A 14,076-nucleotide genomic window follows, 5' to 3' on the forward strand; every position below is an offset into this window, starting at 1 on the left:
GTTTCAAAAAAATCATTTTTTTTTATTGCAGTCTCACCTACATCGAGGAAAGTGCACAATCTTAAGTGTACAGCTTGATGAGTTTTCAAACATTTGCAGCACCCCAGAAAGCTCCCTCAGGCCCCCTCCCCACGCAAGGTGACCACTCTTTTGGTCTTTATCTTGGTAGAGACATTTTATAGGACAAGAGAAGGATTACATAAAAAGAAAAAAAAAAAGAATATTCAGTTTAAGTTCATTACGCTCTTATCTAACAAATGACACCTAATTGGGTGGTTAGAGAGCTAGTTTCCCAGTAGAAATCTCACTGCTATTAAATTTCATAAGAAAAATGCATAAGCATTTTATAGGGAATGTTAAGTTCTTTCCAGAAGGAGATTCATGTAGTAAGATTTGGCCTCAGACCAGGTTTGGGTTGATTTTCCTTTTATAGGGGCAAGAGAGTGAAGATTAGAGGGGATCCAGGACTGAGCCCCATGCCCATCCTTACTGCCCACAGCTGAGGGCTTATGATATGGAGACTTTCTTCACCTGACAGCCCCTAGATTGGGAGCGGGGGACAAGTGGTCAGTGTTTGATCTGTGGTACTTGCCCCCCCCCCCCACGCCACCTGTTCCAGGGGCAGAGAAGTAGACACACCAAGGGATAGCCAGGGTTTCAGCCCTTCCCTCCTTCCCCCTACCTAAAGCTGCTGGGGCCCTGTGGGTCCAGGACTTCTGATGCAACTTTCGGCTTCTGTTCATTAGCTTCACATCTGATTGTCATCAGACAGCTGGGGAATGGGGCTGCAAGACTGTGAGAAACTCCTTGTCAAGGCTCCCATTCAGTATGTATTAGTGGGGACAGATATAAATTGCTCCAGAATGTTCTGGCAGAAATATCTCTAGTATCAAGGAGGGTTATTTATTACAATTAATAGCTACCAGGTAGCACTAGCTTTAGCATAAAAGGGGAATTTATTACAATGATAAAGGGATATCTGCAAAAATGTGAATCCCACTGGGCCCTGGGAAGGGTCTTGAGCTGGGAGCCAGAACACCATTTGGTTTCTCTATGACTCTGGTCTTTTCATTTTCTCACTTTATTTTTCTGTGCACTGGCTTTCTCTTCTTCTCTAATCCCTCTCACAGACTGTGGCTGTCCCAAATCCCCCTTTCTCCCTTGTTCCAGTCAGTCTCGGAGACTAACGCCAACAAAACAGTCAAATTAACAAATCAGGAATTTACCTTTTCTCAGTCCAGGTTCTCCAAAGAGAATCTGATCGGTTGGACCTGAGTTCTCCGTGTCCCGCTGGGCCATGGGCGGTGGTGTGGAGGCGGGATGCATGGCACAAAGGTGGCTTCCTGGGGCCCATTCCCCGGGGCTGGCCAGGCAATTCCTAGAAAAGTGGGATTAGGCGGAGACTCCAGCAGTTGTCTTTCACTGTGCGGATATTTCCTTTTAGAAAACCCAGCATGCAACTCACAAACCAATACAGCCCGTCTGGGTACTAAAGCACTAAGACTAGGTCAGTGCTGGCGTTGATCTCAAGGGCTATTCTCACTTAGCTTTAAACCCCACACGGTGCCTGGGCTGTATTCCCAGTAAGTGGCTGCTTCTGCACTTAAAAAAAAAATTCCTTTAAAAGCAACAAACTCTCCTAGTACAGTGAAATCTTTGCATTTCAACACTTATGTTAAAAGCAAATGGAGAAATAAAACAGCTTAAAGAACTGAAGAGGAGAAATATGGAATGCCGGAGTGTGAGGGTGCATGCCAACTGGATATTAACCAGAAACGTGAACACAACACATTCTCGTTATTTTTATTATTATTTAATTTTTCTTGCCTATAACAACTTACTGTAAACAACTTAAATATTCATTTTCATTGCATGGAATAAATTAGATCTGTACATGCAATAGACCTACAAAACATAATGTTGGAGTAGAAAAACAAGCTGCAGGATGATATGGGTGCAATGTAGTAACGTTTATGTAAATGAAAAACATATAAAAGACCCTACTCTACATTGTTCATGGGTATATATACAAATATATGTACGTACACACATATACATGTATATATGTATTTATATGTGTATATGAAATGGATTGGAAGGATACACATCAAGTTCATGATAATAGTTATAACCAGGGGAAGATGTTGGGGAAGGGGGCTTTCTTTTTATTTGTAATTGTCTAATATAATTTTGAATGGATTTTTAAAAGGACAGCATATTCATAGCACTATCTATGTAACTTTTAATAAAAAGTGCTGTATACACATAGGAAAAGAATTGGTGGTGAGAAAATGGATGATTGCTTTTTCTTTGTACTTTTTCTGTATTTTAAATACCTATCTACATCCACATGGATAGATACTTTAAAATAATAGGGTGAAAACAGTAAATTGCAGAAGATAGTATGATAATATTTATGTAACAACCCGTACTCAGTACAAACAAAACGTCTATTTTCTACAGTTACATACGTATATCCATAAGAATATATCTATATAAATTCACAGCAAAAGGTACAGAAGGACATATACTAAGCTGATAATAATGGTTACCTCTGCGGAGGGGCGTATGATCGGGGTCCGAGGTTTTAATATTTTGCAGTAATTTACGTGTTATTCGTGCCCAGGCCTTCGGGGGCCTGAGGGCAGGGGCAGTTCCTGCCGCAACCCTTCATTCCTCCCTGAGGCTCCTCCCCGTCTGTGGATTAATTTAAGGTCCCCTGGTGAAACGCCCCACTCAGAATACAGATTCTTAAACTGCTTTACGCTCTAAAACCCATTTGTTTAAATATCTGAGCAAATATTTTCTTTTAACTACATGGCATCGTCCCAGAATTGGAATTTCTGGGTCATATAGTAATTCTATTTTTAGTATTTGGGGAATGCCATATTATTTTCCACAATATTTCTAGATGTGTCTTTCACGATCAAATAAAATACAAACTACAGTAAAATTGCACCGCGGTTTCTTATAAAGGGATTAAATAGTGCTCTGGAGAGGCTGAGCGACATCTAGGTAGCGTGGCCGAGCGGTCTAAGGCGCTGGATTAAGGCTCCAGTCTCTTCGGGGGCGTGGGTTCGAATCCCACCGCTGCCAAAGACTCCCCTTTTTGTCCTCCGCGCAGGACTGCTCCTCGCTGTTTTGCCGGCGCGTCAGCGCCCTCTGCCGCCAGGCGCGGGCAGGGGCCCGCGAGGACGGAGCGGCGGAGGGGGCGGGCCCCAGAGCCCCCGCGCGGGGCATAGTGGGTAAAAGGAAGCGCGAGGCCCGGCCCCGCTCCCCCCACGTGTCCCCTGGAGTTTCTCCACCGACAACATGGCCGCTGCCTGAGCTGAGAACCGGGCCGCCGCCGCCTCTGAGACTGCGGGATCCTGGGCCGTCGCCGCCCGCGCGCGGCCGCCGCGCAGAGGTGAGCGCCGAGGGGCCAGCGCCCGCCGCGCCGGGGCCGGGCTGCACTCGCCGTGGGGGCCGGGGCTGGCGCCCGGGCCTGGCCGCTGAGGTCCGGAGGTCCGCGCTGGCTCAAGGGCTGGGGCCGCCGGGGTCCCGGGCGGGAGGACGGGCAGCCTGCCCCGGGGGACCCAGCCGGCCGCGCCCTCCGACCTCGGCCGGAGAGCCGGGGAGGCCGCGGGCACCGGCGGTGACTCAGGGTCCAGCCGCCTCGCCCCTCCTGCGGGCGCCCTCGGAGCACCTGTCCGGAGGCAGCCGGAGCCCCGCCGGCGTGGCGGCCGTGGCGGCGGCTGCGCGGGGCCTGGCCCCCGAGAGGGAGGCGAAACCCTGGGGCCGTGCGGCTCCGCGCCCTGAGGGCAGGCGGGGGTGGCAGCCTGCGGCCCTCGAGCTGAGCCACGTCGCCCGCGCCGCGCGGCCTCTTTCTCCGGCCGTCGCCGGCCTCGGTTGGGAGCCCGCCGAGTGCGCGGCGCGGCCCGCCGCTCGGGGGAGCGGTGTCATTGAGCACGGCGGCTGCACCTGAAGTGTCGACGGCCCTTCAGTTCTGTTTGCTCCCGAGTCGTCGTGCTTGGGGCAGAAAGCGGAGGGCTCGGCGGTGGCCACGGCTCTTCATCTGTGAGATGGACTCACGGACCTTTCGTGCCTCCCGGGGGTGGGACGGGGGAGGGGAGCCCCAGCCTGCGCCGCGGGTGCGTTGCTACGCCTCAGACCCGCTTACGATGGAAGAAAAATAAATGACCAGGTAGTGATAGACCTTCCCCAGGTTACGTTTATTACAGTATTCAGCCCTCAGGGTGGTCCTCTGGAAGTCTGTGCGTGTTATCACCACATTTTCCGGGGTGAAAAGGACGGGAGGGGGGCGGGGTGACCAGGACCTGGCAGCCCCCGGGCTCAGCAGCAGCGCGGGCCTTGAACCTGGGCAGTTGTGCGCCGGAGCCCAGGCCCTTGCCCACTGTGCCGTCCTGCCTGTTCCCAGCGCGGCGTGGCGCGGCGCATAAGAGCGACAGTACGGAGCTTTCACGTCCGCTAGACCCAGGTTTCTGTGCCAGGCTCCAGCGCTCTGACCTTGGCACGTTACTCTCTGAGCCTGTTTCCTCATTTCTTGTTTGGGGATGGTAGATCTTGATGTATAGGGCTATTGAGAAGATTAAATGAGAATATATGTGAAGTCCTTAGAGAAGGGACTGACGCTCATTTGGGGCTAATTGGTTCTTTTTTAAAAAAAAGTTTACTGATTGATTGAGAGACGGGTGGAGGGAAAGAGAGAAACATGGATTTGTTGTTCCACTGTTTCCTGCATTTGTTAGTTGATTCTTGTATGTGTCCTGACCCACAACCTTGGTGTATGGGGACCGCTGTCTAAGCAGCTGAGATCAGCTACCAGGCCAGGGCCTTAATTAGTTGTTCTTGCCCCCTAGGCCAACTCTGCCTTTAACAGAATTGGAAAACTATGACTCAGAAAAGGAAGATGCCTTGTTCTAGGGGCATAGAGCCAGCTGGAAGCCAGGCCCTGAGACCAGTTGCCCTGGGGCCCTTTCTCCTTCACCCCTTTTTCTTTTTGAACTCGCGGACCTCCCACTCGCTCCAGTAGCTGCAGAGCTTTTGAAGTTCCTTCTGCTTTTCTGATTGGCTGACAGATTCCTGGGTGAAGCATGGATACACCCAGCTGTGACCCTAAAGTACCTCCTCTGCTCTGGACCCTTTCTTAGCTCCACCTGGTGTCCTTGTCCCCTTGTCCCCTTTCCATTTGTTGAGCCTTTCACTGTTGGGGGAAGTTTTCAGTGCCCAAGGCCACAGAGCCACTGCCACAGTACTCTTGTGGCCATAGGACTCCCTGTTGAGGCCCAGGTGGTTACTGCTGGAGGCATAGCTTGGCTTCTGGTGGCTGAAAGCCTGCTCCCTCCTGGATCACAGCCCCTCTCTGTTCTCAAGAGTCCATGAAGCCCAAACCATGAACCTGGCTCTCTGGCTGGGGCTGTTAAGCTCACTGGGTGACCTTTTGTTACTGCCTGATTTCATGTACCCATTCACTCATTTCTTCTGTGTACTATATTGTATATACTTCATGCCAGGCACTGTTCTTGGTATTAGGAGAACAGTGTGAATTAAAAAAGAGAGAGAGGCAGAATAATTACCTTCACAACTTGATGAGATAAATGTAGTTATCTCCAGTTTCTGGTTGAAGCACTGAGAGGCTCTGATGGCGCTTATAGTCTAGTGCAAAAGATAGACAACACATAAGCAAATACAGTAGGTAGTTCCATGTTGTGAGAAGAACCACAAAGGGAATAGAACACGGAGATGTGGTAGTGACTAGGAAGGGGTTTGGGGTGGGGATGCTTTAAGATGGGGTAGTCAGGGAACCTAGTTTCTCCTGGAAGGGGTGGTGGTGATATCTAATGAAAGAGAGCCAACCTTGAAAAGACTCAAGGAAAACATGATATGCAAAGGTCCTGAGGCAGACTGGGCTTGCAGGCCCAGCAAGTGGCCACCTGGCCAAGTGGATGATGAAAGAAAGACACGGCCTTGGGGCCATGGAAGGGAGTTTGGATTTTGTTTTCTGTGACAGTCAAGGTTTTGGAGCAGCAGGATCATGTGATTTACTTTTTTATAATGACAAGCCTGGCTGTTTCTAGGAGAATTGGAGGTGGGAAGGAGGGGCTACAGAAACACTTGCTGGAGCAGTACTTTTCAAATTGCAGGTCAAGATATATTAGTGGGATGTGCAATCAACTTGGGATATTACCAGTATATTTAAAAAAAAAAAAATTGTTGTTAATCCTCACATGAGGATATGTTGCCCATTGATTTTTAGAGAGAGTGGAGGGGAAGGAGGGAGGGAGAGAAAGAGACAGAGAAACAAACATCGGTGTGAAAGAGACATATTGATTGATTGCCTCCGGCACATCGCCCAACTGGGGCGAAGGATTGAACCTGCAACCCAGGTACGTGCCATTGGCCGGGAATCGAACCTGGGAACCTTTGGTGTGGGGGCTGACACTGACCACTGAGCACACCAGCCAGGGCTTAATCAGCATTTTAAATTTTAATCAGTGAGGGTACAGAGCATCACTGCCTCACCTAGAGTAGGCGAATGTTTTGGGTTGCTTATGGATTTCTTACTGTGGGTCTTAGGCTAAAAACTTTGAAAGCCACTGAGTTGGATAGCACGGTGGGTGAAAGAAGGTGAAAACCCCGGCTCTGACCCTATCTTGAGGAGGAGCTCCTCCATGAATGGGGAGAGGACCAGCAGAGCCCAACAATGGCCGAGAAAGCCTGTGATTGGGAATGACTGCATCTTGGGAACCTTCCAGGTAACACCTGGAAGTCCCCAGTCTCTCAATTGTCCACAGAGCCAGCTGAAGAGAAGGTAGATACTTGACATCTGTGGCACTTGGCAGCCAGTGCAGACAGGTGGGGTCCATCGCCCTCTGGGCCTTAGAAGGCACCGAAAACTATGGATTTGGGGCTTCTGGTTTTCACCCTGTTTTCCATCTCCTAACTTGTCACGGTGGCCTGCTTCTCTCTCATCTGGCTTTTTATCCCCACCCCAAGATCGTCCTCTACTTAGAAGCCCTTGGGAGCTCCTTATTAAATAACATCCCTGTCATTCATTTATTCAGACAACAAATATGTCTTGACTGCCTGCTGTGTGCTAGGCACTGGGGGTTCAGCAAGGGACAGAACAGACCAAAATCTCTGCCTTCATGGAGCTTACAGCTTAGTGGCAGTGGGGGTGGGGAGGGGACAGATAATAAATACAGAGCTATAAACTGTCACGTATGCTATGGACAAAACCTGAGCAGGGAAGGGGGCTTGCAGTTTTGAATTGGGTGGACAGGGAAGGTCTTAATTGTGAGATAACATTTGAGCAAAAACCATGAAGAGGTGAAGAAGGGAGCCGTGCTCTTATCTGGGGAGAGCAGTTAGCAAACCCCAAAGGTGGGGCAGGAGGACTTTAAAGGTGGAGTGATCTGACTTGGCTTTCAAAAGCATCACTGCTGGGGTTGAGCAAAGATCGTCTGGGACAAGGGTGGAAGCAGGGAGACCAGTTAGGAGGCTGTGGCTGTAACACAGGCTGGAGATGAGCTGGCTGGACTGGGGAGGCAGCAGTGGGAGTGGCCAGGTCCCAGACATTTGAAGGTAGAACCCATAGGATCTGCCGGCGTGGGATGAGAGGAAGAGAAGCATCAGGATGATGCAGCCTTTTGGCCTGAGCAGTCTTAGAGTTCAGAACATGTGTCTGGAATAAGTGAGATGATTTCACATGGTGGCTGAGACCAGGGTCTTAGATGACATTGAATCCCATGGTGAAGGTATTACACCCATTTAAATATTATATAGTTCAAATGTTAAGTAGACAAGACAGAAATTGTGCTGGTCTTACCAAAAGTAGTCTTGGGGACTGCCGAGAGCTAGGGTGCCCAGGTGCCTTGCCAACTAATCATCTTCTCCCTTTGGGTGTATGGAGGATTAGTTCAGCTGAATGCCTCACCCTCACCCTCAACTTCACTCTCACCCTCAGTCATGGAGACCTGCATCCTTCCCTCCTCCAGGTACTTGAAGTGCTTCCTGTCGCAGGAATCTCTCCTTCCCTCTGTTCTCATGGCTCCTCCAAATCCTTCTATCCCTTAAGGCAGGATCTCAACCCCCACTCCCTAGCAGGAAGGCCCCTCCCTTCCCTCCTCTGACCACCCCTACATGGAGCTGCTGCCTGAAGTCCATTGGCCTGGCTCTGAAGCCCAGTGGTTCCATGTGGTTGCTGTGTGGCTTTGGGTAAGACAAAGAGTATTTCTGAGTTCCGGTCTCCTCCTCATGAAATGGGAACAATCAAGCCACCTCACAGGATTATGTTAAATACATTAAAGAAAAGTATGGAAGAGGGTCATTTTTATTTTTCAATTACAGTTGACATTCAGTATTATTTTATGTTGGTTTCAGGCATGCAGCGTGGTGATTAGACATGTAATACAAAGTGATCCCAATAAGTCTAGTACCACCTGGCACATACATAGTTATTACAGTATTATTGACTACATTCCCTATGCTGTACTTTACATCCTGATGACTATTCTGTTAACTACCAATTTGTACTTCTTAATCTCTCACCTTTTTCACTCATTCCCCCACCCCCCACCCCTGGTAACCATGCCTTTGGTCTCTATTTCTGTGAGTCTGTTTCTGTTTTGTTTGTCCATTTATTTTGTGTTTTAGATTCCGCATGTAAGTGAAATCATATGGCATTTATCTGACTTATATCACTTAGCATAATACCCTCTAGGTCCATTCATTGTGTTGCAAATGGTAAAATTTTATTCCTTTTTATGGTCAAGCAGTATTTCATTGTATACATGTGCCATATCTTCTTTATCCAATTGTGTATTGATGGGCCCTTAGGTTTCTTCCATATCTTGACTATTGTAAATAACACTACAGTGAACATAGAGGTACATATATCTTTTTGAATTAGTGTTTCATATTACTTTGGATAAATATACAGAAGGTGGGATTGCTGAGTCATATGGTAATTCTATTTTTAATTTTTTGAGGATAAAGGATCTCCACAAACTGTTCTCCATAGTGGCTGTGCCAATTTGCAATCCTACCAACAGTTCATGAGGGTTCCCTTTTCTTCAACATCCTTGCCAACTGGGGGAAAACATATTTGCCAAGGATGTATCTGATAAGGGGCTAATTTCTAAAGTGTACAAAGAACTCATACTACTCAGCAAAAGGAAAACAAACAACCCAGTTAAAAAATGGGCAAAGGACCTGCTGAATAGACACTTCTCCTAAGAGGACATACGGATGGCCACGAGACACATGAGAAAATGCTCAACGTCGCTAATCAGCAGAGAGATGCAAATTAAAACCACAATGAGGTATCACTTCATACCTGTCAGAATGGCTGCCATCAACAAATCAACAAACAACAGGGGCTGGCGAGGGTTTGGAGAAAGGAGAACCCTAGTACACTGCTGGTGGGAATGCAGACTGGTGCAACCACTATGGAAAACAGTATGGAGGTTCCTCAAAAAATTAGAAATGGAGCTGCCTTTTGACCCAGTGATTCCACTCCTAGGAATGTATCCTAAGAATCCTGAAACATTAATCAGAAAGAATATATGTACCCTGATGTTCATAGCAGCACAGTTTACAATAGCCAAGATCTGGAAACAGCCCAAGTGCCCATCGGTAGATGAGTGGATAAAAAAGCTGTGGGACATTCACACCATGGAATACTATGCAGCTGTAAAGAAGAATAATCTCGGACCCTTTGGGACAGTATGGATGGACCTGGAGAATATTATGCTAAGTGAAATAAGCCAGGCAGTGAAAGACAAACATCACATGATCTCGCTTATATGTGGAATCTAAAGAACTTACTAAACTGATGAACAGAATAGATTCAATGAGATGGAAGCATAGATGAGACTGACGAATGTCAGAGGGAGAGAGGAGGGTGGGTGGGTGGAGGGGGAGAGAGTAACCAAAGAATTTATATGCATCTATGCACAACCCAAGGACATGGACAATGGTGGGGAGAGGGATTGGGGAGGGGGAAGGGACGGGGGGGGAACACGTCATTGGGGAGAAAAAGACATCTGTAATATTTTAAACAAAAATAAAATTAAAAACAAACAAACAAAAAACATCCTTGCCAACTGGAATTGCTGGGTCATAAGGCAGTTTCACTTTTAATTTTTTGAGTGTCTTTCGTATTGTTTTTCATAGTGGCTGTACCAACCTGCCTTCCCACCAACAGTGCATGAGGGTTCCCTTTTCTCCACATTCTTGCCAGCACTTGTTTGTTGATTTATTGATGGTGGCCATTCTGGTAAGTGTGAGGTGCTATCTCATTGTGGTTTTAATTTGCATCTTTCTGATGATTAGTGACATTGAGCATCTTTTCATATGTCTATTGACCATCTGTATGTCCTCTTTCAAGAAATGTCTATTCAGACCCTCTGCCCATACTTTTATTCATATTGTTTGTTTTTTTGGTCTTAAGTTTCTATGAGTTCTTTATATGTTTTGGATATTAATAATCCCTTATCAGATGTATCATTGGTAAATATCTTTTTCCATTGGGTAGGTTGTCTTTTCGTTTTGTTGATGATTTTCTTATACTGTGTAAAAAATGTTTAGTTCTGTGTAGTCTCATTTATTTATTCTTTTATTTTGTTTCCTTTGCCTGAGGAGGCTTAGTCAAAAAAATATTACTAAGAGTGATGTCAAAGAATTGACTGCCTATGTTTTCTTCTGGGAGTTTTATGGTTTGGGGTCTTACATTTAAGTCTTCAAGCCATTTCGAGTTTATTCTTGTATATAGTGTAAGAAGGTAGTCCAGTTTCATTCTTTTGCATGTGTCTGTTTAGTTTTCCCAGCACCATTTATTGAAGAGAATGTCTTTATTCAATTGTATATTCTTGCCTCCTTTGTCATAGATTAATTGACTATATAGGCTTGGGTTTATTTCTGGGCTCTCTGTTCTGTTCCATTGATCTATGCATCTGTTTTTATGCCAATCTATGCTGTTTTGATTACTATAACCTTGTAGTATAGTTTGATATAAGGTAGCATGATACCTCCTACTTTGTTCTTTTTAAGATTGCTGTGGCTCTTCAGGGTCTTTTGTGGTTCCATATAAATTTTTGGATTATTCTAGTTCTGTGAAAATTATCAATGGTATTTTGATAGGAACTGCATTGAATATATAGATTGCTTTGGTTAGTATGGACATTTTAATGATGTTAATTCTTCCTATCCATGAGCATAGTATATGCTTTCATTTAATTGTTCTTTCTTACCTTTCTCTTTGTTTGTTTGTTAATCCTCACGGAAGGATATTTTTTTCAATTGATTTTTAGAGAGAGTGGAACGAGGGGTAGAGAGAGAGAGAAACATTGATGTGAGAGAGACACATTAATTGGTTGCTTCCCGCATGCACCCCAACTGGGGCCAGGGATTCAACCTGCAACCCAGGTATGTGCCTTTGACCAGCAATCAAACCTGAGACTGTTCAGTGCACTGGCTGACGCTCTAACCGTTGAGCCACATGGACAGGGCTATTTGTATCTTTTAAAATTTTCTTCTTCAGTGTTTTATAGTTTTCTGAGTATGGGTCTTTTACCTTCTTGGTTAAACTTATTTCTAGGTATTTAAAAAATTTTTTGATGCAATTATAAATGGGATTGTTTTCTTAATTTCTCTTTCTGATACTTCATTATTGATGTATAAAAGTGCAACCGATTTCTGCCCTGGCTGGTGTGGCTCAGTTGGTTGAGTGTCATCCAATGCACCAAAAGGTTGCCGGTTTGATTTCCAGTCAGGGCACATAACCAGGTTTTGGGTTGGTGTGCATAGAGGAGCCAACCGATTGATGTTTCTCTCTCTCTCCCTCTCCCCCTCTCTCCCTCTCCTCTTGTTTCCTCCTCTCCCCCTCTCCGCCTCTCTCCTTCTTTCCTTCTCTCCTCTCTCTCCCTCCCCCCTCCCTTTCTCTCTAAAATCAATAAAAACATTAAAAAAATAATAAATGCAACCGATTTCTGAATATTAACTTTGTATTCTGCTACTTTAATGAATTGACTTATTAGCTCTAATAGTTTTTTGGTGGAATCTTTAGGGTTCTTTATATAGTATCATGTCATCTGCAAATGCTATTTCTGCATCTATAGGTATGATCATAGGATTTTTATCCTTCAGTTTGTTTGTGTGGTGTATCATGTTAATTGGTTTGTGGATATTGTACTAACCTTGCATTCCAGGAGTAAATCCCACTTGATCATGTTGTATGATCTTTTTACTGTATCACTGGATTTGGTTTGCTAATATTTTGTTGAGGATTTTAGCATCTATGTTTATTTGGTATATTGGCCTATAATTTTCTTTCTTTGTGATGTCTTTCTCTGGTCTTGGAATCAGGGTAATGCTGGCCTCATAAATTGAGCTCTGGAGCCTTCCCTTCTCTTCAATTTTTGCGAATAGTTTGAGAAGGGTTAGGTGTTCATTCTTCTTTGAATATTCGTTAAAATTCTCTGAAGCCATCTGATCCAGGACATTTGTTTTTTGGGAGTTTTTTTATTTTATTACTGATTTGATTTTGTTAGTAGTTATCAGTCTGTTTCCCTTTTCTGTTGATTCAGTCATGGGAGATTGTATATTTTAGGAATTTATTATCCATTTCCTTTAGGTTGTCCAACTTGTTGCTATATAATTGTAGAATTTACTTAATCCTTTTTATTTCTGTGATGTCAGTTTTCATGTCTCCTCTTTCATTTCTTATTTTATTCATTTGGATCTCTCTTTTTTTTCTTGATGCGTCTAGTTAAAGGTCTATCAATTTTGTTTATCTTTTCAAAGAACCAGCTCTCAGTTTCTTAGATCTTTTGTACTTTTTTAGACTATTTCATTTATTTCTGCTGTGATCTTTATAATTTCCTTCCTTCCCCTCACTTTGGGCCTTGTTTTTTATTTTTTTAAAGTTCTTTAGGTGTATGATTAGATTGTTTGAGATTTTTCTTGTTTCTTGAAGTAGGCTATGAATTTTCCTCTTAGAACTGCTTTGGCTGTGTCCCATTGATAGGCTCATCATGTTTTTATGTGTCTCAGGGTATCTTTTGATATCATCCTTGATGTTGTTGTTAACCCATTCATTGTTTAGTATTGTGTTACTTAGCCTCCATGTGTTTGTGTGTTTTTCAGTTTTTCTTGTAATTGATTTCTAATTTCATACTATAGTGATTGGAGAAGGTGCTTGATATGATTTTAATCATCACATATTTATTGAGACTTGTTTTGTGGCCTAATATATGGTCTGTTGTGGAAAATGTTTCAGGTGCACTTGAAAGGAATGTGTATTCTGCTGCTTTTGGGTGAAAGATCCTAAAAACATTAATTAAGTCCATTTTGTCTAATTTATAATTTAAGGTCATTTGTTTCCCTGTTGATTTTCTGTCTGGATGATCTATCCATTGAAGTTTATGAAGGGGTTTTTAAAGTCCCCTCATATGAATGTATTACTGTCGATCTTTCCCTTTATATATCTCAATATTTGCTTTATATATTTGGGTGCTTCCAGTTGGGTGAATATATGTTTATGAGAGTTATATCCTCTTGTATTGATCCCTTTATCATTATGAAATGCCCTTCTTTGTCTTTTGTTACAGTCCTTGTTTTAAAGTCTATTTTGTCTGATAAAAGTATTGCTACCCTAGCTTTTTTTAATTTTCCATTTGTATGAAACATCTTTTTTCCTTCTCTTTACTTTCAGTCTGCATGTGTCTTTTGATTGGAAGTGGGTCTCTTATAGGTAGCATATATATGGGTCTTGTTTTTTTATTATCCGTTCAGCCACCGTATGTCTTTTGAATGTAGTACTTAGTCCATTTACATTTAAAGTAATTATTGATAGTTCGTGTAGTTATTGCCACTTTATTGATTGTTTTCCAATTGTGTAGTTCTTTGTCCCTTTGTTATTCTCTTATTTTTCTTTCTTATATATTGATGACTTTCTATAGTGTTGTGTTTGGATTCCTTTCTCTTTATGTCTTTTTTTAAAAAATATATCTGTATTGATTTCAGAGAGAGGAAAGGAGAGGGAGAGAGAGAGATAGAAACATCAATGATGAGAGA

The 14,076-nt window shown here is 44.2% G+C and overlaps 1 protein-coding gene and 1 non-coding gene across 3 annotated transcripts in view; both read left to right on the top strand.

Annotated features, from left to right (window-relative positions):
- Positions 1-3,014: 3,014 nt before the first annotated feature.
- Positions 3,015-3,096, top strand: TRNAL-AAG (transfer RNA leucine (anticodon AAG)). Its single transcript has one exon. It is a non-coding gene; the product is annotated as a tRNA-Leu (tRNA).
- A 212-nt stretch (positions 3,097-3,308) lies between these two features.
- POLR3E (RNA polymerase III subunit E) overlaps positions 3,309-14,076 on the top strand; it is a 37,728-nt gene continuing 26,960 nt past the window's right edge. The window contains exon 1 of one of the 2 annotated variants that reach the window (XM_087815829.1): positions 3,309-3,406. The gene's annotated coding sequence lies outside the window, so the exon portion shown is untranslated. Of the gene's footprint in view, positions 3,407-10,054; positions 10,280-14,076 lie in introns of those variants that run through there. The other variant, XM_016222712.2, reaches the window with a different exon arrangement.

Source organism: Miniopterus natalensis, chromosome 3 (genome assembly GCF_054644295.1).
Source record: "Miniopterus natalensis isolate mMinNat1 chromosome 3, mMinNat1.hap1, whole genome shotgun sequence".
NCBI lineage: Eukaryota > Metazoa > Chordata > Mammalia > Chiroptera > Miniopteridae > Miniopterus > Miniopterus natalensis.